Below are 27,749 nucleotides of genomic sequence, written 5' to 3'. Positions count from 1 at the left end.
CTAGTTTCTTCAAAATAGCCACCCTTTGCTCTGATTACTGCTTTGCACACTCTTGGCATTCTCTCCATGAGCTTCAAGAGGTAGTCACCTGAAATGGTTTTCCAACAGTCTTGAAGGAGTTCCCAGAGGTGTTTAGCACTTGTTGGCCCTTTTGCCTTCACTCTGCGGTCCAGCTCACCCCAAACCATCTCGATTGGGTTCAGGTCCGGTGACTGTGGAGGCCAGGTCATCTGCCGCAGCACTCCATCACTCTCCTTCTTGGTCAAATAGCCCTTACACACAGCCTGGAGGTGTGTTTGGGGTCATTGTCCTGTTGAAAAATAAATGATCGTCCAACTAAACGCAAACCGGATGGGATGGCATGTCGCTGCAGGATGCTGTGGTAGCCATGCTGGTTCAGTGTGCCTTCAATTTTGAATAAATCCCCAACAGTGTCACCAGCAAAACACCCCCACACCATCACACCTCCTCCTCCATGCTTCACAGTGGGAACCAGGCATGTGGAATCCATCCGTTCACCTTTTCTGCGTCTCACAAAGAGACGGCGGTTGGAACCAAAGATCTCAAATTTGGACTCATCAGACCAAAGCACAGATTTCCACTGGTCTAATGTCCATTCCTTGTGTTTCTTGGCCCAAACAACTCTCTTCTGCTTGTTGCCTCTCCTTAGCAGTGGTTTCCTAGCAGCTATTTGACCATGAAGGCCTGATTGGCGCAGTCTCCTCTTAACAGTTGTTCTAGAGATGGGTCTGCTGCTAGAACTCTGTGTGGCATTCATCTGGTCTCTGATCTGAGCTGCTGTTAACTTGCGATTTCTGAGGCTGGTGACTCGGATGAACTTATCCTCAGAAGCAGAGGTGACTCTTGGTCTTCCTTTCCTGGGTCGGTCCTCATGTGTGCCAGTTTCGTTGTAGCGCTTGATGGTTTTTGCGACTCCACTTGGGGACACATTTTAAGTTTTTGCAATTTTCCGGACTGACTGACCTTCATTTCTTAAAGTAATGATGGCCACTCGTTTTTCTTTAGTTAGCTGATTGGTTCTTGCCATAATATGAATTTTAACAGTTGTCCAATAGGGCTGTCGGCTGTGTATTAACCTGACTTCTGCACAACACAACTGATGGTCCCAACCCCATTGATAAAGCAAGAAATTCCACTAATTAACCCTGATAAGGCACACCTGTGAAGTGGAAACCATTTCAGGTGACTACCTCTTGAAGCTCATGGAGAGAATGCCAAGAGTGTGCAAAGCAGTAATCAGAGCAAAGGGTGGCTATTTTGAAGAAACTAGAATATAAAACATGTTTTCAGTTATTTCACCTTTTTTTGTTAAGTACATAACTCCACATGTGTTCATTCATAGTTTTGATGCCTTCAGTGAGAATCTACAATGTAAATAGTCATGAAAATAAAGAAAACGCATTGAATGAGAAGGTGTGTCCAAACTTTTGGCCTGTACTGTATATATATATATATATATATATATATAAAATAACATGTCAACACAGACTATCACTACCTGGGCAAGAGAAACACACTTGACTACAATGTGCACTCATACATCCACTGATCAGGTGGTGACCTCAGCATATACCAAGGGACAAAACAAAATGATCAAATATGATCAATAGTTAACAATTCACATTAGCATGCTACTTGAATATTGTAGAGTTCATGAATTCAGAAGCAGGCCAAAAGATGAGCTTGAAATCTGCACTAGTTTAAGTACACTGATGAGTGTTCCAAGTGGATTATTTTTGTAGTTAACTTGGGATGCCTCCTGTATCTCTGCTATGAATATGAATAAGAGGCTGGAGACTGGATGTCACTGATAAAGACTTTTGTTGAGGCCTGAGTTGAGTTGTTGCTAAATTATAAATTGGTGTGGTCTACCTCCCAAGATTTAGGTGTAGGTAAGGGTTAGGACTAGCTTTGTATGTGGGGCAAGATGCCATTTTTGAGAATATATGTGTGAGTTTGTGTTTTGAAGGACTATATCCTCATACAGTTGAGCAAAATCAATTGAACTCTTGTTGTCTTTGTTGTTGCAACATGACGTACCTTATTTATATTGGAAGACAATGATTCCACATGTTGGACAGGAACCAGCGACCAATGGCTGCCGTTTAAGTCATCATCCACTGATGGTGTGGCCACAGAATTAACACACACTCCTACCACAAACCAGCATGGATATACAAATAATTAAAGCCCCATTGATCAGTTTTGTAAGGTAGAGTGTTGGATGTTTAGTGAATAAAGATAGTGTAAGATGAATGCACACTTTAAGGTCCAAACATCAGAAGAAGAATGATGCATTATAATGTGAACACTGTTTGTGTACCAAACATTAATGATGGCTGACGTGTTCCTCTAAAATTAACTCTGCTGAGACACCTATACATAAGCCTATCCATACAACTGGAGACACTCAAAACACACACACACACACACACACACACACACTCTTTGAGCCAAACTAGGGATGTAAATGTGTTTGGACCTTGTTGCCATCAATATATATAAGCCTATAATAACACATCAGCACAGTCAGTAGCCTCTTTTACACTGCCAGATTTTCCGCAAATGTTGGGCTGTTTTGCCGGCCAGCTGCAAGCGTTTATACACACAGAGGCGGAAAGGCAAGTTGATCCGAGGTGCCCAATTTTCCGCCTCATAGGGTAGTCGTATAGGCAGAACCCTTTGAGTTTAAACAGACCGAGGCGGCCTTCCACAATGGGAGGGGCTGTTGATGACTTGTGGGAGGAGCTGTTGATGACGCCGCACGTGCGAGCCACTGGCGGTGGATAAACAGGAAACAGCTGATAGCAGGAATTAGCAGCAGCTAGTAGCAAGAGGGAAACGCAAACCTGACAGACACTGTTAAGATGAGCAACTGGGGAGACAAAGAATTGCGCGCCCTCCTTGCCCTCACAAACGAAGAGGCCATTAACCGTCACATGACGGGAATGGTGAAGAACGGGCTGATTTACGAGAGAATCACCGCCTAACTAGTCGCAGCTTCCCTCCCATGTCACTGTTTATGTCACATGCTGAGCCACATGTTTCGTTACTTGCTCACGCCCCCCACTGCCCCAAAAAAGGCGCATTCTGTATAAACAAAAGTAGGTAGGTGACATTTTGCTGCACTCCCCGATTTTGTTTTTATACTGCCAATGCCTGCAAATTTGCACAATTCCTATCTAAAAAGGGCTTATCACTACCTGGGCAAGAGACACTGGACTACACCCACTGATCAGGTGGTGACCTCAGCATAAACCAAGGGACAAAACAAATTGATCAATTATTATCAATAGTAAACAAATCAATTTACAGACATCTGTTGCATTTCTTTCTCCATTTTACATTAGAAAAAGATGTGGTCTGAGTTATCATACCTGTTTGCACCAAGGCCAGTCTGAATCACCATAATTGTAGGTAACTTCTTCTCCTGGCACAATGTCTCTAATTGCAAAGAGACAGAGGTGCGGCATGCCATCCACTTGAGTTGGCTGCATTTTGCAGTTTTGGGTTTTTGTGCTCTTCATTCACCAGTCCCCCAAGTGACTGGTCCTCCAGAGATGCATCAAGACTATTTGGGGAAAAAAATGGTATTAATACACAACAAAAAAGATTCCCTATTTTATCTGGCTGTAGTGTTGAATAGTTTCATTTTAACTAACACCACACAAGGATTGGAAAGAGTGAAAAAAAGGGGAAGTCACACCAAACAATCAAGAACATTAACAGAGACTGGTTGCAGTAGCATGTATACAAGTCAGTACTGACTCACTGCAGTTTGTTAGGAGCTCAATTGTAAGAGAGCTATAATAGATAGTGTCTGTGTTTGAAATGACATACTAGTATACTGCCTACTACATACTCAGTTTGTATGTACTGTATATAGCCTAAACAATGAACATGTAAATATGAAAATACCAACAGACTGTTCATACTGAAATATATTCAAGCAAGATGGTCATATGACTGCATCACATGACTGATGGCTGGTCTGACACAAACCCACACCATGCTCATAAAGTGTCAGGTACAAACCTTGTTAACTGTAAAACTAGGAGTGAAAGCTATCTAGTCTTTGGTTAAACACAGACCACTTTATGAACATAGTAATTACTGAGGCACGCTAACCCTTATTAAAGCTGTACAATAAAAATACTAAACATCAACTAGACAATGCAGCATCATAAAACACAGAATCAAGTTATTGTGCCACAGTGACAGGGACTTTCACAGATTTTTGACACAGTAGAAACAGAAGGGGAATGTCGGAAAGAGAAGGATGTGGAGAAACACCTCTAATTTCCAAATAAAGATTCAAAATAAATATCTTTGAACATGAACGTAAGTCATTTGACTGTGAAGAAATTACAACAAAACACAGATAAAATACTTTTCCTTTCTGAGAATGGGGAAGAAAATTAAAAAAAATGAAAAACCTGAGGTGTATGATGGGATTTTTTATGCATTGCAGAGCTTTTTAACTGTCAATCGTATACACTGGATTGATTTTGATATTTTTAATATACTTAAAATGTCCACTGTCCAGTTGTATTATCTAGGAATATGTATATATTGGACAAAGACTTGGCACTGGCAGATACTCAATATTAAATTACTGAAATCATGATCAGGGGCAAAATCCTTAATTACGGCAGGAACTCCTTACGCCGGATTTCCACTGGATGCGTGTCCGTTGCGGAACGGCAGCGCTGGTTATCCGCTGCGTGCTCCGCCGTCCGTCAATACCCACCGGCTGCATTTGCTGTGCGGAGCGGTGCAGCTCCACCGGAAGACATCTCGGTGCCCTGCCATAATGAATATCTCCTCGTCCACGGTGTTCACGGGGTGAAATGACGTCTGAAAACCTCTGACCTGTTGACTTCAGGCCTGCCTCTGCCCATTATGTCGTTTTTAAGGTGTAGTGCAGGGAAATATGATCCGCCGTGAACACTGTGTATTTTATTTTGAAAATTAACCGGATGTTTTATTGTGTTTCTGTGCACGACTTCCTGCCCCGCACGATCTGCTCTGTGCTGAATTGCTGTGTTGTGCTCCAGTGTCTGGCAAAAATAGAAGTCCTGCGTATCTGTTGCGGAGGACTCCGGAGTGCCGGATCTGAGAAGGAGCCGGAACGCAGCATAGCCGCAGCCGGTGGAAACACACACATTGACTAGAATTGAATCCTATCGGCTCCGTTGCCACCGGAGCGGAGACGCAACCAACACGCATCTGGTGGAAATTGGCCGTTAGGAACTGCAAAAATGGCATATTTAGTATTACTTACCACCAAGTTTTCCCTTTCCATTGAAAATCAAAGAGATATGTTGCTTCAATCTCACTGTAGGTCACGATGACAGGAGGACTGTCTGGAGTAAAAAGTTTCCCTCTGTACTTGAATACAAAATCTCCTTTGCTGAAAGGTATTGAAGCAAAAAAACTTCGCCCTTTAAGAGAAAATGAAAAACAAGTGTGTTAATGATGTGCATGTATCAACCAGACCAGTGGTCCATCTTTTACACTGAAGCCTGTTTTTAAGTAAAACTAATACATGTATGAAAAGAATACAAGGCAGGTAAAAGACTGACCTTTGTAAGAGTTCACATATACCTAAGACCCGCCTTGTCAGTTTTAAGTCTTATGTGCTTTTCCGCATCATGTTGTGGTTTGATCCGCAGCCTCCTTCTGGAAGGATCCTTTGAACTGCAGCCGCCATCAGCCATTGTTTAATCTGTTTAGATAATAAGAGTTTTATGTATCATGTTTTTATTTGCCACCAAATTAAAGTGATATTCAACTACCCAGCAGTTTAAAATACAATTAAAGTTACATTTATCTCTGGCTTTACCAGCTGAACAGGATGCTACACATTTTAACAAGTTTAGCTAACTTTAGCTAGCAAGGCAAATTAAGGATAATTCATGTCTTTAGCTGGTAAAAAAAAAAAATCATGTATAACTCGCTAAATTTTATGTGAATAAAACAACATGATACTCGACAGTCACACACAGTTACCTGTCTCTGTCATGTCTAAAGGCCCTGACACACCAAGCTGACGGTCGGCTGTCGACCAAAGGCAGGCTGTCAGTGAGCGTCTGTCGGCCTAGTTTTTGCGGTCTGTGTCCCGCACAGTCAGCCCATCGACGGCTTTTTGGCCGATTGAACACGTTGAATCGGCCAAGGGGCTAGTCAGTGAAAGAGATCACCCTGATTGTGAGGTGGAGCCTGCGGAGGAAACACCGGGACCGTCTGAATGTAATAGTCTCTGAAGGTGCTGTGGTGCTCGGCTGCACAGATAGGTAACACGTAGGCTGTCAGGATGTTTTTTTGTTTTTTTTTTAAATACTTTATTAATAGATTTGGCATTACATTAAGTGCAATTATAACAACGTATTACAGAACATTGGATGTGTATTTATAACAACGTATTGTTGATTAACATGTTGCTACTCTGCAACATCCTTCAAAAAGACATTAATAACATGTAAAATGACATAACCAAAAGGAACATAAAATGGACCAAAAAGAACAGAAAATAACTAATATGCTAAGAACATAAGAAGGAAAAGAAAACATGTACCAACATAAGGTGTACGAGATAAAAACTATACCATATGCCGAACAGCCCGATCAGTTTTGTTATATATCACACATTTAGATCATTCAATACATAGGATTTTATCAATTATCTGAGAGGTCTTAAAAGCTTTCTTGTTTTTAGTTAATTTGGAGACAGAGGCAAAGAGATATTGTAATTCGATAGGAAATGAATTCGGTCAGGATGTACCACTCTGTCACTCTGCTCTCTCTCACGCAGGCGCAGAACGTACGTGCCACTTGGCCGTCGGATGTAGTCCGTGTAGTGTGTTCAAATGCAACTCACACAGGGCGACGTGAGGCGACATAGATCAACAGTTGGCTTTCGTCGCCGCTAGTTCTTTGATGTCGGTTTGGTGTGTCCGCTCCGCACCTTAACTTCACCATGTCTATCCACAGTAGGGATGGGTCACGATTTTCGATTAGTCGTTTTATTTTTGAAAAATCGATTTTTTAATGCGACTATTACTATTCCCCGTCTTACTTCCCCCCCTTTATTTGATATGCAATTCAGCTCCTAACCGCACGAGGGCAGTCTAGGATTGCTACAGCGGTGTGAGATGCTCTTCTACAAACAGGAGAAACATGCAGAGACTACGACTCCGTGAGGAATGTCCGCAGTCATTTGGGCTTTCATAGTCGAGCGCACTTCCGCGTTGTAGTTTCCTGTAAAAGTGTCTGTGAAAAATCCCCGCGATGTGAAAAACACATGCCGAGCAGTCACTGGTGTGCAAGCACAGGGCTTCCGGACGTCCGCTTTGAGTCCGCGCGGACCTCCATGAAGTCCGTTCCGCCCGGGGGGGGGCGCGAATATTCAAAAAATTGTCGAATACTTGCCACGATTTTCGAATAGTGTTTTTGCTTGTGTTGCCCATCCCTAATCCACAGTAAGGCTGCAGTAGTGAACGGGCCTGCCATGACTTTTGGATCTAACCAACTTCCCTCGAAATATGAATATATAAACAAAAAATAAAGACATTTCTCTGGCTTAGACTGTATATATCAATCATAGGTAACAATCCTGACAAGAAATTCTATACGTTTTTAAATGATGATGACCCTTGAACTTTGCTGCTCTAGTGTCACGCGATTTGATTGGCTGGTTCACATGCAGACAGAACGTGAGATTTGACCTTTGACGTTAGCGAGTTAGCACCAGGGACCGCTTTACTTTTGTTATTCTAAAAACACGAGTGAGAGTGGATGGTGGCGGTGGCGGCGATTCACACACACCTTCCAGCGCTAGTGTGGAGGATAGAGTGATGCTGTTTTTTTTTTTTTGATTAACTTTTATGAAACCTTGGAGTTATTCTGCAAATAAAGGCCCACATGTTAAGGATTATGATATTAATTTGGAGAAGAAAACCTTTCAAGTCCTTTTCAAGACATGATATCATCAAAAAGTAAGTTATGAAAAATATCAGGCCGCCGTGCCATCTAACATTAATATTATTATGCCTGATGCTGTCACTGTTTTATAAAGGTTTATTTAGGAGAACGTCATTATGTAGAGTGTGTTCTGTGAATTTCCTTTATGGAGGTGAACATTATGCACTGTAATTCTGTGTGATATCTGTTTTTATATAAATCTTAACACATATTCAACAATTGGGCGCTGTGCCAGTCTAACAGTATTATTTATGAACAGTAAACCTATTGCTCATGTTGGGGAAAAATAATCCAAGTCGAGTTTCAGGGTTGCTGTATGGTTTGAGTTGTCTGACTGTTACTAGATTACTGGGACACTGAATGGAACTCAGCCATCCTTAATGTTCTCACCTTCACCTGTGCTTTTCCTACTAAGATGAGTCAAAATGTCTGCTGTGAAAAAGGTCCATAGAGTAAGGCAGGAACTGATTAACAAAAGGACTAAACAACAGAAAAACAAGTCATCTGACCACTGAGACAAAATGAAATTAAGAAGAAGAAAAGATAGGATGATGCATTTACTTTCAAATGTGCAGGGGGCTACAGGTGACAAGAATCAGGGGTTAGATTAGAGGGGCAGGAAAGGGACGTGACACCTTGATTGGGGCCTCAGGACAAAACTGATCAGGGCAAAATGTGTGTTTGCCAACATGTGTTGGAAGTCAGTTTTTTCTTCATCACTCTTTTGTGGTGGTGAGTTTTAAAAAGTCATGACTGCTGTTCATGGTCTTGAAATGTGCGTCATGTGTTACCATGTTTATGTTTAAATGAGAAGTTGTTTTTGTGGTTTTGAGGAGCTACAGCTGTAATGATTTTGTATCCCAGCCTATTGTAACTATATTCTGATGAAGGGAACGCAGATTGTGATGGATGATGAAATGAGGTGAAAATTTACTTTTGGAGAGCACAATGTAGGCTGGACTAGTAGCTCTCATGTCTTTCTTTTTGGCCTATGAAGAGGGTACATTGTCCATTCTGGACCATGAACATGATGTTATTAACAACACCTATGTTTGCCTTGCTTTGATGATATAGAGTGTGTATTTGCTAAGACATCGACAAAATTATGTAAACTCACAAACTCATGTTGGCTCAGAATTAGTAGGTTCAGAGCACTCATTAACTTATCCGCATCAAATACAAGCTTGCTGTAGTTAGAATATCATGGTGATAATTGCCAAATGTGATCAGACTACCGTGCAAGCTGTCTCTCTAGTTAGCACATAGGTTTTGACTAATAGCAAGTTTAGTTTGGAGAAAATATTCAGTGAGCTTGGCCATAAATGTTCAGTCTGACAATTTACTTTGATCTTACAGTTACTAAACCAATGTTCCAAACACATGATTGAAGAATTTAATCTATCAAGCAAATTAAGAAATGTAATTATTGCAAACTCACCCTGAGGTGTCGCACCATCCCACATGGTGGGAGATCTGACTCTCATGGCAGTGAAGTGCTGAGCTCCAGGCAACTCGGGATTCAGGATTTTCCAGTGTCACTCAAATCAGAGTTCTACGCGGAAACTCTGCGAAAAAAAAAAAATCTTCCCTGACTGAATCAGTTTCCTGACAATGCATGACAATGGCAGCACGCTTGGAGGAGCATATCTTAAACAGTAAATCATCCACTAAAAATAATAAAATAAAATAAAGTATACTTGCCTGTATTTATTTCTAGTTGTATACTTTCATATTAGAAAAACCTATTCTTTATGTAAACTGATATGCCACCATTGTGATTAGGAAGCTGGTAAAGCTGATTTTTTTTTCTCTGTTTTACATACTACATACTGAAGGGGTATTATGTACACTGAACAAAAATATAAACGCAACACTTTTGTTTTTGCTCCCATTTTTCATGAGCTGAACTCAAAGATCTAAAACATTTTGTATACACACAAAAGATCCATTTCCCTCAAATATTGTTCACAAATCTGTCTAAATCTGTGTTAGTGAGCACTTTTCCTTTGCTGAGATAATCCATCCCACCTCACATGTGTGGCATATCAAGATGCTGATTAGACAGCATGATTATTGTACAGGTGTGCATTAGGCTGGTCACAATAAAAGGCCACTCTGAAATGTTCAGTTCTATCACACAGCACAATGCCACAGATGTTGCAAGTTTTGAGGGAGCGTGCAATTGGCATGCTCACTGCAGGAATGTCCACCAGAGCTGTTGCCCGTGAATTGAATGTTTATTTCTCTACCATAAGCCGTCTCCAGGCATTTCAGACAATTTGGCAGTACATCCAACCGGCCTCACAACTGCAGACCATGTGTAACCACACCAGCCCAGGACCTCTACATCCAGCATGTTCACCTCCAAGATCGTCTGAGACCAGCCACCCAGACAGCTGCTGCAACAATCGGTTTGCATAACCAAAGAATTTCTGCACAAACTGTCAGAAACCGTCTTAGGGAAGCTCATCTGCATGCTCGTCGTCCTCATCAGGGTCTCGACCTGATTGCAGTTCGTTGTCGTAACCGACTTGAGTGGGCAAATTCTCACATTCGATGGCGTCTGGCACCTTGGAGAGGTGTTCTCTTCACGGATGAATCCCGGTTTTCAGTGTTCAGGGCAGATGGCAGACAGTGTGTGTGGCGTCGTGTGGGTGAGCGGTTTGCTGATGTCAGTGTTGTGGATCGAGTGGCCCATGGTGGCGGTGGGGTTATGGTATGGGCAGGCGTATGTTATGAACAGCGAACACAGGTGCATTTTATTGATGGCATTTTGAATGCACAGAGATACCGTGACGAGATCCTGAGGCCCATTGTTGTGCCATTCATCCACGACCATCACCTCATGTTGCAGCATGATAATGCACGGCCCCATGTTGCAAGGATCTGTACACAATTCCTGGAAGCTGAAAACATCCCAGTTCTTGCATGGCCAGCATACTCACCGGACATGTCACCCATTGAGCATGTTTGGGATGCTCTGGATTGGCGTATACGACAGCGTGTTCCAGTTCCTGCCAATATCCAGCAACTTTGCACAGCCATTGAAGAGGAGTGGACCAACATTCCACAGGCCACAATCAACAACCTGATCAACTCTATGCGAAGTCTATGTGTTGCACTGCATGAGGCAAATGGTGGTCACACCAGATACTGACTGGTTTTCAAAACTGCACATTTCAGAGTGGCCTTTTATTGTGGCCAGCCTAAGGCACACCTGTGCAATAATCATGCTGTCTAATCAGCATCTTGATATGCCACACCTGTGAGGTGGGATGGATTATCTTGGCAAAGGAGAAGTGCTCACTAACACAGATTTAGACAGATTTGTGAACAATATTTGAGGGAAATGGTCTTTTGTGTATATAGAAAATGTTTTAGATCTTTGAGTTCAGCTCATGAAAAATGGGAGCAAAAACAAAAGTGTTGCATTTATATTTTTGTTCAGTGTATTTTTAGACTAACCTTAGCCAATTTGTATTTGGCTTGTGAATAGAATATGTTTCCCATTATAAAAGGGCCATAAAATAAAATGTATAACAGCAACTCTTCCCCTTCACGTAGTTTTCTCCCCTCTTTTTTTGTTGTAAAGAAGCTTAAAGCCCAAAAGAAAAACAGTCTCAATTGTAAAACACCTTGGCACTCATACAGATACTCAACCCCAATTTTTTCAATAGCTTCACTATAAAAAATACAATATACACAAAAATTAATTTATGCAGTTGTAACAACAGACGGAAAGGATAAAGTGTTGTACTTTGAATATCAAAAACTACTGTTTCATTGCTGGGGATGCTAACCCCAGCTAACATTACATGCTGACTTTGTTGTTTGTGGTGAACTTCCTAATGAATAAAGGTAGTCCACTGGTTTTAAATTGCTTTTGCTACTCAGCGTACAGTAAGTTAAACTGCTAGCTGGGTGGTGTCAGTAAGATGAATTTAATGACTGTATTGTGGAGGATCTAATGGAGCTAGCAATGTTTCGCATGTCCATATTGACATTTCCTATCAGTGATGCCCGAGCTAAGCAGCTACTGCCGCTAGCTCGCTGGCTAAGCAGCTACAACAAAGTTAGCATGTAATGTTAGCTGGGGTTAGCATCCTCAGCTAACATTACATGCTAACTTTGTTGTTTGTGGTGAACTTCCTAATGAATAAAGGTAGTCCACTAGCAAACGTTTTTAAGAGTTTGAAGACATAAAAAAATCACAAGTTAACTATACAGATATACTATAGTATATTGGATTGCATTTTGCTTGGCTGACAACCTTAAAGCAACAGCTTTGTTATATTTAACAAGGAGAGGAGATACACTGTTATCAGAAAATATCTAAGTTATCACTCTATAGTTTTAGATATTGTATAACCGTACATAGTTCTGTGTTTTCTCTGATGTTCATGAACGTGACATACACTTAGGGGCTGAGAAGCCTGTCAGTCATTGTTGTTCCCATGACAATGGGTTGTTTGGCAAAGAGGTGGGTGGGAACTGGGGATGTTCTGAGGGCAAGAGTGTGTAGACTGGTGAGTAGAGAGCCGAGCTAAAAGTTGGTTAGCTACTGACTATGACAGAATTTCGTTTGCTTGTTTTGGTGTTGGCTACGGCCCACAGTGGCCTGATTGTTCTTGAATAAAGCATCGAGAAACCAGCAGATGGTAGTGGTCTATGTACCGTGGGTCGCTATAATATATTTAAATATACCAACAATCCCCTGCTATGCTAATTTCACTTATCGGTTGGCATTATCGTAGAGTCGGGCTCCTCCGGGGTATTTAGAACAGCCTCAGCTTCATCCGCATCTGGCTGTTTTTGTGTTTTTTCTCCAACCTCATCTGCTGCTGCTGCAGCTGCAGCGTCACCTGAAGCGGATGTGGGTTCAGTGGCACACTTCGGAAAACACTGTGTTGTCTGTGTTGTTTTTGCTTCATCTCTTGGTAATTCACTTGCTGATTTTCACCTTTGTGCCGAGAATGCCCGTGAAAGAAATTTGTTGCTGTTAGATCGTCACAAGCGATGGAAGCCTCAGAGGTCCAAAAGTCATGTGAACACAGACTGGGTTAATTTAATGAATTAATCAACGTGTGACAGCTGTCACAAAATGATGTTGTTACATATCCTAGCGCATCAAGTGGGTATGGAAATCATAAACATTTTCTAGTGAGTATATATACTGAGTCTATATATCATGTAGACTACACCACTGGGTATATACGCATATCACTGATCTTTTCTGGTGGGTATACGGTGTATACCTGTGTATCACATAGACGACAATTGATTACATGACTCAACAGTGCTCTAATGGCTGCACGATGGCAGAGAGGAAGAGGAGTGCCATTTGGAGCTATTTTACAGCTACAGACAAAAACACTGCAAGCTGCGATGTCTGCGGAAAACAAATCCACTACTGTGGCAACACCACAAATTTATACAACCATATTAAAACACACATGAAAGAGAACTCCATGCTGCAAAGTGAACGGAGGGAGGAGGAGGAGGAGGAGGAGGAGAGAGATCCCCAAACCAGGCCCGGGCCCCCGGCACTAAGGCAGAGGTCACTGGCAGAGTAGGGCTGGGCGGTATGACAAAATTTTCATATCACGGTTTTAAGAAAAAATCATATCGGTTTCACGATATTTCATGGTATTTTGCTCAGGTTCGGCCAACTTGGCATGCTGCTGTGTTGTGCTATGGCCTATTCAAGTGCCGGAATTTGTTATTTACCTGGCAACGCCTGAACGCAACACATGCTCCACTCCATTCATTTGGGCTCCACTGACTGCGTAGGGAAGCGACACGTAGAGAAGCCAGCGGGGTTGTTTACCGTTTGCCGAGCCGAGAGGCTGCATGTAGGCTGCATGAAATGTTAAAGCATTTTCCACCTAAGTTATTACATATATTTGAGTTATCTACAAGTTTACTGCACTGTTTGTCATCTACTCGCTTTCAAATGTCCACCACGGACATTTACACAATGTCATGGATAAACATAGGTAAATGCATGAAAAAAAATCATCACATATCACCTCTGATAATGGTTTATTCATTTAAAAACACATTGTGCTCGTTTAGCACACTATTTCATGTAGTTTTTAATCTGCTGGAGGGTCGCGTAGAGGAGCATAGCGCGACAAAAATAGAAGAGCCGCGTAAAATAGAGAGCTGTCGCGCGACAGACAGGGGTTGTCGTGCCGCTCCCGTTGCCGGTGGAGCCGCTGTTTAACAGGGGGGTGAGCTGCTACGGGACTCGCGCTGCAGATGTGTCGCGCCGCTGACGTGCCCGGTGGGACCCGGCCGTAACTGTCTCGGACTCGGGACGGGTCGTCTTCGGTCAGGAAAATGCATCCCGAGCCGTGCTCTAGTGTGCTCACCGGTGCGTGTGTGTGTGTGTGCATCGGGGCGAAACTCCATCGTGCGCGATGCAGAGGAGAATTGTAAATGGCGGTGCGCCGCTGTTAGTTGCATATAGGGGAAACACTGCTCTTTTTGGTATGAGTTCTTCTGGGCCATCGTGTACAGTTGCTTTGCTTTCAGGACTCTCTCCGGCAGCCATTCTCGCCTCTAAACTCTTCTCTGCTCTCACTCTCACCCGCTCAAGGGTGCCTGTGGTGTGCAGCGGTGAAATGGGTCCCCGCTGAAACACTTTCCCGCCGCGCACGTTCCAGATGTTGTTTGGGCTATTCACCGGTATTGCGGTATATGAAAAATTCATATCATAATGAAAATAAATACCGGTTTTCGGTACAAACCGGTATATCGCCCAGCCCTATGGCAGAGGCCTTTCAACATGGTCAACAATATCCAGGAAGCTGATTTATAGAAGTGAAAGTAAGATTTGGTCACCCCCAGCGTTAGTTTTTTTTCAAAGTGTAATTAGTCATCATAGTTGTAATTTTAGCAGACTGATTAAATATAGACTATTCAGACAGTCATATAATATATTAAGCCAGTTGAAATGAATCTAAATGAATTATTTTACTGGAACTGAAAAATATATCTACAAAGATATACCTCAAACCTAAAATATGAATATGGCTGAATATAATAACCCTTCGAAAAATTGTCGAATAGTTGCCATGAGGAACAGTTAATGGAAGGGAAAATACGCACTCTATGAAGAGTGTCGCTCAAAAGTAAAAAAAAAATCTCTGGATGCTGCAAACAGTGCTGTACTCACAATGGATATGTGGACATCAAGAGCCACAGAGGCTTATTTAACTGTCTCATGCCATATCATTGATGAAAACTGGCAAATGAAAGCGTAGGCCTATGTCCTGGAAACCTGTAGTTTTTCAGGAAAGCATAGCTGCCTAAGTTCAGGCTGTAGTCACAGATAATGGTGCCAATATTGTTGCTGCTGTGCACAAAGCAAGTTGGGCACATTATCCATGTTTTGCACACACCTTAAATTTAGTAGTGAAAGACTCCATTAAGGCTCTCCCTGATCTTCTTGACATCCAGCAGAGATGCAGTGCTATTATAGCTTTCTTTCACCACAGCACAAATGCAACAGGGAAGCTCACAGAAATTCAGAAACAACTGAAGTTTCCAGAACACAAGCTGATACAACGAGCTGAAACAAGGTGGAACTCTGTGTTCTAAATGTTCTAGAGACTACTTGAGCAAAAGGAAGCTGTTACTACGGTACTTTGTCTTCTTGGAAAGAGGTCACTATGCTTGAGTGAGGAAGACTGGTCCATGGTTTGTCTCTCCATTGATGCCCTGAGACCATTTGAATAAGTAACAAGAGAGATATCAACTGAATGTGTCAGTTTCAAAAGTGATTCCCCTTGTTACATTGCTTCTGAGATCAATTGCATCTCAAGAGTGCCATGGTAACAAGCGAGCTGCTGAGCTGTCAGCACAATGCCAGCAACTTTCAGAGCTATTGAAACCTTTTATGGTCTTGCTGTCAGCACCTACCTGGACGCAAGATTTAAAAACTTTGTGTTCTGTGACATGGCTCATGTTGAAGCTGTGAAAAAATGACTCATCAGTGACATGCAGTGAACCAGACCTCAGCCACTCCAGTGTCAGCTCCTGAACCAAACACAAGCTCTGCCACCAGCTCTGTCTAACCAATGGCTCCTGCAACCACCTCAAGCTCCCCTGCAGGGTCTTCTCCATACTCACCTGCAGCAAAAGGTGGGATATGGACAGAGTTTGACTCCTCCTTTGAGTCCTCGCATGCCTGCAGCATCGCACAACTGGCACTGATGCATGATTGAAATGCACTGGTCCTCAGAAGAGAGACCAATTCCAGGTGATGGCGACCCACTTCTTTTTTTTTTTAAAGATGTTTTTTGGGGCATTTTTTGCCTTTAATGGACAGGACAGTTAAGTGTGAAAGGGGGAGAGAGAGAGGGGATGACATGCAGCAAAGGGCCACTGGCTGGACTCGAACCTGGGCCACTGCGGCAACAGCCTTGTTTATGGGGCACCTGCTCTACCACTAAGCCACCCACTTCTTTAGTGGAAAACGAATAAGCCAACATTCCCCTCTCTGAGCAAGCTTGCCAAGAAACATCTGGGAGTAATTGCTTTGAATCGGCCATCTTGTAGTTCTCTGTTGTCAGCCATTTTGTTTTGTAGGCCAAATGGCCCTTTGTTCAATACACCCGCCTTTGCCTTTCTTATTATCATTAATCAAATTCCAAACTGATAGTTTAGTGGACTTCATGAGACTGATACCATTAACTGGCTATCATTTTTCCCTTCCTTGGAACAGTGCCCTACGAGGTGATTTAATGTAAATTAAGTCACATTATTTAACATAATTAATAATTATTATCATCAGTAATTATTGATTATTTCTGATTGCCATTTTGATACTTTAATTGGAGATCTATAACGAGGTCAGGCCCGTAATAAGGCATAGTCCCAACAAATGGTGCAGCTGTGTGAAACATAGTACTATTGCCATTTCACAACCAATGGTCCCCCTTGGTGAGGCATAGATCCCAACACTTTGATTCTTGTCCTGCTGCGTTTCCCCCTGATGCTGCTCGGCACCGTTAAACAATAACAGTGATCGGCTGTATATCATGCCAATGTGAAAGGATGGCTTTTTTGGTTGGCGTCTGATGCTGGAAGTCACTGCCCAAGCGGTGGATTTTGATGACTTCAGCGTGAAGCCAGGTTGGTTTTTGCAGACACGCGAGTAATTGTTAATTTGTCATATTTGTCGCAATATTTTCCACTGGGACAGGATGGAAAATAATCTCAAAAGGAGTTTAGTCTTGGGGCGTTGGTGGCTTAGTGGTAGAGCAGGCGCCCCATGTACAAGGCTGTTGCTGCAGCAGCCCGGGTTCGAGTCCAGCCTGTGGCCCTTTGCTGCATGTCTCTCTCTCTCTCTCTCTCTCCCCCTTTCACACTTAACTGTCCTGTCAATTAAAGGCAAAAAATATCTTTAAAAAAAAGGTGTCTAGTCTTGCAAATAGTGACCCTGCAAGATTCCCAGTCTTTTTAACATCTTGCAGTGTGTGACTAAACACTCACATTGTCTAAAGATGTGAGAGGGTGTCAGACTTTAGTCTTTAAATGTATTTTTAAAGTCTTTTAATGCATGGTAGGCATTAATTGCCAGATCTATGTCATAGTCAGGAGCCCCAACTGAATCAGACATCCTATTGGACAGTAGTAACAGTTACATTATGTACTGTATAGCTGACTGGATTGAACACTGGTAGAGCCCAACACCTACCAAAAGATGTGTGACTTCCTGCTGTGACTCCAGACACAATCTCATTCCAGTTATTTAAGGACCAGATGTCTAACAGCAACGGTCCTGGAAGTTCATTCTCTTCCAGTACCCCCCACAGAACTGCCTGGGGGACACAATTGTAAGCCTTCTCCAAGTCCATTAAGCACACATAGACTGGATGGGCAAACTCCCATGACCCCCCGCAATAACCCTGTGAGGATAAAAAGCTTGTCCATGACCAGGAGGGAATATGCATTGCTCCTCCTGGATCTAAGGTTCGACAAATTGGTCGGGGCTTCCTTTCCAGCACCCTAAAAAAACTTTCCCAGGGAGGTTAAGCAGTGTGGCAGCCCGATAATTGGTGCATACCCTTTTTAAGAAAATTTCCAAATGTGTGTCTTTATATTTTGTCTTGAAATAGGCAATCTAATAAGAAAAGAAACCAAAACCAAAGAACATCTTTTTTTCTCTTATTTTGTTTTGTGCTGTTTCTCCACAGTGCGCACATGGTGTCTGAACTGCAGGGTGCACTTACCTTGCGGGAGCACGCCAATTACATGAAAGTTGGTAAAGCATGGATTTACTTCAACTGCTCACAGAGAATGTGTTTGAATGAATTGATTTTACTCTGAATTTTAAATGCTGGCATGAGCAGGCCTTACAGCTGTATAGACTGGAGAAGTGTTCCAGCTGAAAGACTGTTTGAAACATAGTGAGCATATGGGTAGATAATGGAGAAGAGGATTATGCTGCTTAAGTGTTTTGAGAAGTCTCTATGATCATCTATGAAAATCTGTCACCACTGAAAACCAAAATAACTGATAAGAATCTTAGCAGACCACAGCCGTGGTTTTCTTTCCATGACTACACAGACACCTTTCAGGCCAACAGGGAACGAGACATGACAAGAAAAAAAATCTTGATATCACTTCAAAGTCCCGAATGGACAAAGCTAATGGGATATAAGGAGGGAAGGAGGTCCAACCACTGAAAAGCTCTGACACCAAGAGATATTTTCTTGGATGGCTGGACACACAGCTCTGGTGGAGGAGTAGCTCAGCTTTCTGCATATCAGTGAGGAAAGGAGAAAGAAATGCATGCTAGCTGAAATTTAAATGTAATTCTGAAAGTAACAAACATAACATGTTTTTATGTGATCAGTGATCTTTCTTAAGCAGATGTGGGGTGTAGAAATATTTGTCATCCGTAGACCCACCAGTAGATGGAGCAAACAAGTTATGCAGCGGAGATAATTAAAATATTCAGCATAATTCACACAGATACTGCAGGCCACTGACTGGGAGAGGAGCTTGGAGGTGTGTGTGTGTGTGTGTGTGTGTGTAACCCATTCAGCACATGTTGCCAAATAAGCGGCTGGATCTACTATCTGGGTTCTAAGAGGAAAATGGCATGCTATGTAGTAAAGTACTGTGGCATACTTAATCCCCCCTTATATGATTCACACTGAGATTTTTTCTAACATACTGTATTATTGTTTACTTTCTCTTTGTCTGTGTTGTTGTATTTCAGTTATTTCGACAATAAACTGACGTATTTTCAATTTACAGTGATACACTTTTTTATTCTCTTGTATATCTTTATCTTTGGGCCTGAGAACAAACTGCCATAAATGAAAGATGACCCATGAAATTTGTCCAAGTAGAGCAAGTAAATTAATATACCTTGCATACAAGTGAATAATATAGAGTTGACCACATGCCTAGTTTGGCTAATTGAATTCATCAATACACCAATTTAGGGTTGCAGGTGGTTCAGTGGTTAGCACTGTTGCCTCAAGGCAAGAGGATTCTGGGTTCAAATCGCTGGTTGGCTTAGGTACTTCTGTGAGGAGTTTGCATGTTCTCCTGATGTTGCGTGAGTTTTCTGCAGGTTCACTGGCCTCCTCCCACAGTCCAAAGACATGTACTGTGTAGGGCCGTAATGGTACATGTATTTGTGTCGAACCGTTCGGTACGTGACTTTCGGTTCGGCATGACCCTGTACCGAATTATTGGGCGCAGGATATTATTTTATTTTATTTTGTTTTATTTTAATTCCGTTTTTGCGAGCCGAACCATTTAAAATATCTAGTTCCCCGACGGACATAACTGAGTGACGGACCGAGTCCCGTAAATCTCCGCTTTCACTTTGTGCAGCGCATTCTCGCATTTTGACAACATGGCAAGTGAGCCTGACGAACCTGAAGACCCACCCGCAAACCTTAAGTCCTCTGTTTGGGAACACTTTGGTTTCAGGGTAAAATATGAAGATGGAAATAAACAAGTGGACAAGACAAATGCAGTGTGCCGACACTGCAGAACAGCGGTCGGGTATGTACTTGGAAACACGTCTAACATGCTAACGCATCTAAAGCGACACCACCCAAGTTTGAACATTAACCAGCACAACTAGAAAAAGCAATCTGGTGCAAACTACGATATTGTCGTCGTTTAAAAAGAAAGAGCGTTTCCCTGACCGTCGCGCTAAAGCAATAATCAACGCCATTGGAGTTGAGTAAAATTGTTTAAGCTGCACTTTAGATATAAGCATGTTTTGTTTACTGCACTTTAACAAAGTGGGAAAGCTAAGTAAGTTCCTAGTAAAACTGAATCTGAGCAGGCTTTAAAGCTGACCAGCTGCACTATACTTTTTATTTTAACTGAGTAAAACTGTGACCTGTGTACCGAGGTACGTACCGAACCGAGATTTTTGTGTACCGTTACACCCCTAGTACCGTGAGCTAAATTGCCTTAAGTGTGAATATAAATGTAAATGGTTGTCAGCCCCCTACGACCCTGTAAAGAAAAGGATAGGCAGTTACCAATGCATTATCTTCCAACCTCGTCACATATTGACATTTGTTCATAGACTCACAACATCCAAATATGATGTGCAACGTACTCTGGGTGTGTTGGTTGTTGACCATCTAGAATACCATGTCAACTTCAGCCCGTTACATGCATTGTCTGTTTTCAAAATACACTTCCTTTTTTACACAGGAAATGTACAGTTTGCAAACAGTCTCTTTCAAAATAAGAGCATTATGTTGGTACAACACCATGAAGTGACATTTTTTTCCTTCAACAACAAACACACATGGTTACATTTAGCCAACACACACACATGTTTAGGTTTAGGCAACAAAAGCACATGGTTAGGTTTAGAAAAAAAGAACAGGGTTTGGCTTTACAATCACACCAGAAGCGAACTCTGGCCTGGTGAGTGACAGTAAGTGGTTGTTGGAACCATTCACCACCCCTCCCACCCACCGTTTCTCCCCCTTAACTTATGTTCTTGGCCCACTGCATTTTCCCCTGATACCACGGGGTGCCGTTACACAATACGCCGATGGCTTTTTTTGTTAGTGTCTGACCAAGTACTGGGATTTGATGTCTTCAGAGTGAGTTCGGGTTGCTGTTACAAATAATGGGTGGATGAAATACACCATTCATTCATTCATCTTCTAACCGCTTCATCCTCTTGAGGGTCGCGGGGGGGCTGGAGCCTATCCCAGCTGACATCGGGTGAGAGGCAGGGTACACCCTGGATAGGTCGCCAGACTATCGCAGGGCTGACAGACATAGAGACAAACAACCATTCACGCTCACATTCACACCTACGGACAATTTAGAGTTATCAATTAACCTAGTCCCCAACCTGCATGTCTTTGGACTGTGGGAGGAAGCCGGAGTGCCCGGAGAGAACCCACGCTGACACGGGGAGAACATGCAAACTTCGCACAGAAGGGCTCCCACGCCCGGGATCGAACCGGCAACCCTCTTGCTGTGAGGCGAAAGTGCTAACCAAGTCAAGTCAAGTCAAGTCCTGTAATAGGTCAAGTCAAGTCCAAGTCAAGTCACCTTATTATTGTAATTTTACCTGCAGAATCTGATCTTAATAAAGTGAAAAGACAAGATATAAGTAACTGTCAGTAAACATTGACTTCATCGCTGCGATGTTTACTTTGCAGGGATGACCCCCATGCGTGTGCGCGCGCGCGCACACACACACACACACACACACACTAACCAAGGCACCGGCCAAAATCACCCATTTAGCTCATTTAACCCTGTGTTGCTCGTTCATAAAACGTACAGCCGGTCTTGTGATGAACTGGTTGGAATGTTCGCTCACGTTTTCTGGGGTAAATGTTAGCAAATAAATTAAAAAACAAGTTCCACCAAACCGACCCACCCCCCCACCCCACCCCAGTATCGTATCAAGCTAACGTTAGCTAACTACCGACTAACCAGATAATATTAGCTAATTGACAAGCACTTACTGGGCAGAATGGCTCTTCAAATGACGAACAAAGTTTGAAGTTGTCGCCTGGCTGTCCGAGATGTTTATGCCGCATGTCTTGCACTGTGCTGTTCGTCTTTTGCTGTAATAATGGTAATTCCGAAAGCCGAAGATGATGACTCTGGGTACCCCTCCCACTGACATGTTGATGCCTATCTGATATAAGAGGCCGTGTTTCTCCAATAAACACATAAGGTACGTAGAGAGGGCATGACTGATTGACAGGGTAGTGATCCAATCATGACAACGCCATTCTCAGCCTGCGCTCCTACCGGGTAATCAACATTATTTTTTAAATTAATTTATTAATTTTATATTCTAACCGAAAACATGATGTGAATAACACTCAAGTCATTCAAGTCATCGTATCTCAAGTCAAGTCCCGAGTCTTTAACTTCCAAGTCCGAGTCAAGTCTCAAGTATTTTATTTTTTGTCAAGTCAAGTCACAAGTCATCAAAACAGCGACTCGAGTCGACTCGAGTCCAAGTCACAATGACTCGAGTCCCCATCTCTGCATATAAGGTTGGTGTTCAGCTACATTGGAGATGGTAACCTAGTTACTTTTTGTCCTTTTGCATTCATTTTTCATGAACTATTTTAAAAATGTGTAATTGACCAATATAATTTGTGTATGACTGTTCGAATTCCTCAACATAGAACCGGTGGGACTCTTAATCTACCTGCACCAGTCGAATCACTCCCAACCATAGCCATCTATGAAATGGTGCATGATCTCGGAGAGGAGGAAGAGCCCCCTGAAGAACTCATACCGCCAGATTACCTTGAAGTATCAAGTGAAGATGACATTGTTGGCGAGAAGGCTTGCTTAGCATATAATAAGAATCTCAAACAACTAACAAGCTTCCTGAAATTTCCACTTTCCAAGTGCAACCAAGCTGCATGTGATGCAGTTGAACCTTTTGATATCCTTTTCAATGCCCGTGGAAGTGAAACAGTTATTGAATGGGTAAGGAAGCCGTCACCACCTTGCACCAAATTTAAATTGAAATCTGACATACTCATCACACCACTTCATTTAGCTGATAATGTACTTTTGTGTGTAAAAGGTTTTATTTGTGCTGACTCACTGTATTTGTTACTCTTCTGCACACGTGTGTTCACGAGGGCACCCCATTTGGAAGTGGAATTGCCAGCCTGTTTTCAAATTCAGCATGCAGGCAGGTGACTTTATGCTGGCCACCAACATACTCCTCTCCTGAAACAGTTATGAAAAAATCAGATTACTCTTCAAATTCATGAATATGGGCATTGTGGCTCCGACTACCTTCTATGCAGATCAAAACAAGTACTGTTTTGATGCAATCAGGGATTTCTGACAGGAGTGCAGGTCAGCTATCATCAACTGTCTGTGTGCCAAGGACCACGTTGTAGTTACCTGTGAGTGAACTGATATCCAGAGGCGAATATTTTTACTTTAGCTATTAGTGGAATTTCCTCACTGTCTGTGGCTATAACTAACTTTGTTCTCTCCCTTTTTTGTGATCAGCTGATGGAAGGATGGACTCTCCTGGTAAGTCATAAAATTACGTTCTGCTTACTGTTTTGACTATTGTGTAGAAAAACAAAAAACAAATCAATCAAAAACCTGGACATACAGTAAACAGGCTAGGTGATGACGCAGGTCAATCATGACTATATTTGAGTTAGGAACACCAATTAGCTATTTCAGTAAGACTGTTTATTGTGTTATTTATTGCTTTCAAATGTGTACAAGTATAAAACAAACATTTTACATCTAAATTCAGATAATGTAGCACCCAACAGTTAGAACTATCCTACTTTGATGTACTGTCTCCCATAAGAAGCATTTTTATTACTCTTTACAATTCCAGTTTGTATTAACATTGACAATGTTTGATTGAAATCCTGTTGTCTTTACTCTTTATTTCTGAACTCAATGCAGGGCACTGTGCAGAGTTTTGCACGTATACAGCCATGTAGTATGAGTCCAAGGATATCAGGAGTGGTTTTTTAAAACAATGGACCAACTTCTCTCAGAGATAGCCCTTAAAAAGATATGCACGGATGCAAATGTTCAGATCAAGGCCCTGGTAAGTGAGTCTTGACTCAAATGTAGATATCGAAGTAACCCAGCTGCATTTGACATCAAAGTCAATAACATAAGATTTTTGCTTTTTTTGTTGTTGTTGCAGACCCCGAGCGTGGTATGTATAAAGACGTGACTCATAGCTTGGACATGTGGCATGGGGGGAAGTCCTTAGCAAAGAGACTCCACGTGTTAAGAGTGTGATCATGAAATTAATTAGTACACTGATAATCTTGATTTATACATCTCAAACTATAAATGTTTTTCCTTTTCTAGGCTGGGTTGGTGAAGGGCCAAAAAGATATTCTTTGGTGGACTAAAGACATTGTCACTCACTTTTGGTTCTGCTGTGAAAAGGCACAAAACATGGAGCAGTTCTCAGTATGTATATGTGTTCACTGTTTTTGAAGATACACAGTAACAAAAACTCATTTGATAAAATGAATATTAGGGCTGCCCCTAACATTGAAGGTCAATGTCTGAACCAATGATGTTTTATTTCACCTAAAAAGTGTGTCATAACCACATTTAATATGTATCACTCCTTATCTGACACAAATACGGGCTCTCCAGCTCATCTGACACTCTCAGAAATTGTGTGTGACCTACGCTGGCTGAAAGAGGTGCCAAAGTACCTGAACTTCAGGTAGAGAACATGTTTTTTTCAAGATCAGGAAAACAATGTAATAGTTTTATACATTAACATTACTGTAAAAACAAAATCATAAAACTGAAATGAGAAATTTCTCCCTTGAAAACAAAACTGTAGTTCCATAAATAAAATCTTTTTTTTTGTTTGTTATCTTTTTTTGTACTTAGGTGTACATCCAAACTGGAGAGCTTTCACGCACATCTACTTATGTATGCAAGTAAAAGGAACTCCTTCTCTTTGCTTGCTGCCTTGGATTATAACCACCACAATGGCAGACCAGCGATGAAGACCAAAGAAGGCAAAGGAGTGTATGTCATAGTGTATTACTCGATTTTTGGTGTTCAGATGTCTTTTTATAATCTATTGGAATACATTACCTGACCTGCAGAATCTGATCTAGGCTTTACATATGTTGCCTCCCCAGGTACAAGAAGGTGTACAATAAGAGGTCAGTCTGGTACAGCATTTATGAAAAAAGACCCCAAAACAGTACACCTACATTCCTGACCTACAGAGAGCCATCATCAGGAAACGATTGGAGTCTGGACGGGGACTGCCGACAGGGAGGACCCTCAGAGAGATGGATCCTAGGAGACTGGGCCCTGTTCCTCCTCTACAGCCAACTGATGAATTGCTTCACACCCAGGTTCCCAGAGGGCAGGTAAATGAATTTATAGCATTACTGAATATCATAATTGACCTCTTACACCTGTGACTTCTGCTAATTGCTGTCATCTCTTTTCCAGATTGTTGGGTAGATTGAAAGACGTCCGACAGACCCACACCAGCTTCAGATCTAATCATATTGTATTTGCAATTTTTTTTTGTAATATTTTCAAAAAAAAGTATTTTCTTCATAAAAATGTCAAAAATAAGTGTAGAAAAAGGTGGCCAGTATAATAACCAGAAATGACAATAATAATAATAATAATAATAATAATAATAATAATAATAATACAATAATCCAAATAAACTATTTACAGTAAAACAAATAACCAAAAATTACAATAATAATACAATAATCCAAATAAACTACAGTCTGTTGGGAAGAAATGCTGTGTACTGGCCATTGGGATCAGGGAAAGTGTCTCTAATGCACCAAACACAACAGCTCGGGATCACCTTTCGCTCCCCTGACCTCAGTCGGCCATGCTGCCACAAAACAAATTGCCTGTAGGCAGCATGGCGGTAGCCTGGATTGTCCTCGCCTGGGTCTTCTGGGTCTTGCAGTCCAGTGTATTCATGTCTCAGCCATCTTGCCAGTCGCAGGAGGCCAGGCTCCAGGCAGAAGTGCTCAAAATGAGCTGTTCTACTGAGGCAGTTTTCTGGGCGCTGCCCACAGCACTTTTTCTCCTCCTGCCTGGTCATCTCTCAGCAGTGCTGGCACGTGCAGCACCTGAGTTGATCATTGGCTCTTGGAGCAGCAGGATCTGGAGGGTTCCAGGACATCAGTATGTCGTACAGGACACCAGGGTGGCGGGTGGCCACTTGCTCTATCAGCTCGTCACTGACTGCAGCTGACATCTCTGCCAGTGCAGCCTGCAAAGACACAGACATCAAAGTTTTGTTTTTTTTTTCAGTACAGAAATGAATGCCTTGCTTTTTATAATTTGTGTTCATGTAAATGTTACTTGTATGTTATATTGACCCTTCAATCCATATGGTTGTACTTTTAACCAAAATGTGTGCACTTTTTCATATATTTCAATTCATTTAAAGTGTGTTACCAACCCTCAATTCGTTAAGTTTGTGTTGACGCTGATTGGCAAGTCTTTCCTGGTCGTCCTGTGCCAACCGGCCTGCAGCTCTGCCTCTTCGCCCAGTCCCTCCACGCCCCCTGCCACGTCCAGTGCCACGTCCAGCGCCCGGTCCAGCCCCCTGTGCAGCACGTCCCCTGCCTCGTCCACCATGTGCCCTTGGTGGTTCATCTTCTGGGCTTGATGGAAAGTCTGGCATCTCAAAACTGGGATACTGGAAAAAATGTGGTCTTAGAGTAGTAGAGTATAATGGCAGATGGCGTAAATGGGCAAAACTCCACAGGGCAGCTTTAACATTCTGATGACATCTTAGATTTTTAAATTGCTTTTTTCGGCTCAAGCCTTATTAGGAGTTTAAGGTGGGAAAAATGCATTTTTTTTTTACCGTAATATCGTAAGTAGCCACTGGGAAAAATTGGAGCAAGGCTCAGTGCCGTTCTGGGGGCCTGGTTCCCTTGCCAAGTTACACCAATAAGGGCCATCAGTGGATTATAATAACTCTGGGTGTAGTTATTCTAATAAACTTATGCCTGTCTGGTGACTTTGTCTTTAATGGCTACCAATATTTTGGCTTCACTTGGTGGGGGAGGGAAGGTGGTTGCATCTACCCAAGCGTAATTCATTCACTTAAAGGAGCAATAAGCTCATCATTTCTAGATTGAAGGAATTAAAAAATTGCTATGTGAAGAACTAGAGGTGTAATTTCATCTGGAGTATAGCATGACCTCACACACCCTCTCTCTGTGTTGATCTCCAGCCCATTATTTACAAGCCGGTCATGTACGTTCATATGTCAGGAGCTTGTGTTATTAGCGGCTTGGTCCCAGCAATGGGTCAGGCGTTACGGTTGTGTTAGGTGAGTAGCCTGGCAGCCCAGCTAACATTTGCAATTAACATTGTAAAATGTAGCCTGGCGGGCAGCCTGGCGGCTGTGTTTAGCTATTCCCCTGCCTACTTCAATGATGATGGTACCTGTAATAAATGTAATATATTTGCTGAAATGGAGACGAGGCTCAGTGACTTGAAGAGCTGGTAGAAGTGCTCCATAGCTGCAAGCTACTCCAGTAGTCATAGTAGTTCTAGTGCTAACTCTGGGAGCTAACGCTAATATTCCTCTCATCTCCATGAGCCGGGAGCCGGGCTCACGGAGAAGAGTTAGAATGTTAGCATGGCAGCTGACTAGTGCTAACGCTAATGTCCCCACGCTTAAGCAGGCTCCCAGAACGTTAGCATGGCAGCCGACTAGTGCTAACGCTAAC

Source organism: Epinephelus lanceolatus, chromosome 1 (genome assembly GCF_041903045.1).
Source record: "Epinephelus lanceolatus isolate andai-2023 chromosome 1, ASM4190304v1, whole genome shotgun sequence".
Taxonomy (NCBI): domain Eukaryota; kingdom Metazoa; phylum Chordata; class Actinopteri; order Perciformes; family Serranidae; genus Epinephelus; species Epinephelus lanceolatus.
This window is presented reverse-complemented; position numbering follows the sequence as displayed.